Here is a 1,419-nt window from a genome sequence, read left to right on the forward strand (position 1 = left end):
CACTCGCCCGGACCGTCCCCCTCTGGGGCCGGTTCCGCAGCCCGCGAGAGCCGACAGCGGGGCCGTGCCGCGGGTCCCTACTGCCGAGTGCCACAAACTCGCCGCCGAACGTGCCACCGACGGCGTCCTGGCGGAGGTGGTGGAGTTTGAGACCTGAGGCTGCGGAGGTGACGCCTGAGGTACCGGCCCGTGCACGGCGACTCAGCCGGCGACCGCCACGGGCTCAGACGAGACTTGTCGACGCGTTCCGGCTCAGCTTCACCGTGGTCCTCGGGCGTCTGTCAACGTCAGGACCACCCATACAGCTCGCGGGTTCGAGGTCGCAAGAGCCAAGATGGTGGCGTTTGGACATCCCAACCATCACACAAGACAGCCTGTAGGTGGTGGCGGGACGGCGAAGTGTTTGTGGCACTCGGCAGTAGGCACCCGCGGCACGGCCCCGCTGTCGGCTCTCGCGGGCTGCGGAACCGGCCCCAGAGGGGGACGGTCCGGGCGAGTGTGGCAGCTCCTGCGCTAGTATGGGCAGCCTCTATCATAGCACTACTGATCCTGGTCATTAGAGCTGCCAGGGATAGCGTCAGGGGCCGGTAGGAGTCAAAACCCCTCATATTTGAGACATCGTGTCCCATATACTCGCAAAACGAGCCAGCTGTGAACAGGCACACATGCCGTTTTTTTTTACGAGACACGGGTTTCAGTTGCCGCCGCATGTGTACGAAGTACAAGTAGAACGACATGCCCGCTCCCGCTAAGCAAGTAGAAGTAGCACTAGAAACCACACCACAATGTCCGGCCTGACTTGAGGCCACATGCCACGGCTAGAGCACATAGAACACGGGTGAGGACTAGGCAAAGCAGCGGCTCCTGGCCAGCGCCGAGCGGGGAGGGGCGTTGCTCGAGACACCAGAGGTGGGCGGGAGAGGGAAACGGAGGGCGCAGCGGAGGGGCGGGGAGCGAGACCGCCATAGGCCATCATCGGATCACTTCAGGCCGCTCGGGTTTTTCTCGATGAACTGGTTGATCCACTCTGACGTGACGGACTTCGGCCGTTCGAGCGGCAAGCCTGAGGCGGTAGTCGCGGGCTCGGAGGTGGGGCGGGGCGGGCCGCGGCGGTGCAAACGGCGGCCGAGGGCTATCTCTCGGCCATCTCTCGGCTATCTCTCGCCGAGGGCGCGGTCCCAGAACAGCTGCGCGAGGACGCCAAACCCGCGCCCGAGGCCAAATAGCACCTAAGGAAGGGGCGAGTCTCGTTCGGGGCGGGGCCCTCCCTTGGCCGCTGCGGAGGGCGGTGTGCTGCCGTGTAGTAGTCGTACTTGTCGAAGCCATAGTGCATGAGCAGCACGCCGGAGTGCGAGTCGACGTTCGGGTACCTGCGGCAAGTTAGGGAGGCGGGGAGGTAGGGCGGCGGGGAGGTAGGGC

This window comes from Emiliania huxleyi, assembly GCF_000372725.1.
Source record: "Emiliania huxleyi CCMP1516 unplaced genomic scaffold EMIHUscaffold_310, whole genome shotgun sequence".
Taxonomy (NCBI): Eukaryota; Haptophyta; order Isochrysidales; family Noelaerhabdaceae; genus Emiliania; species Emiliania huxleyi.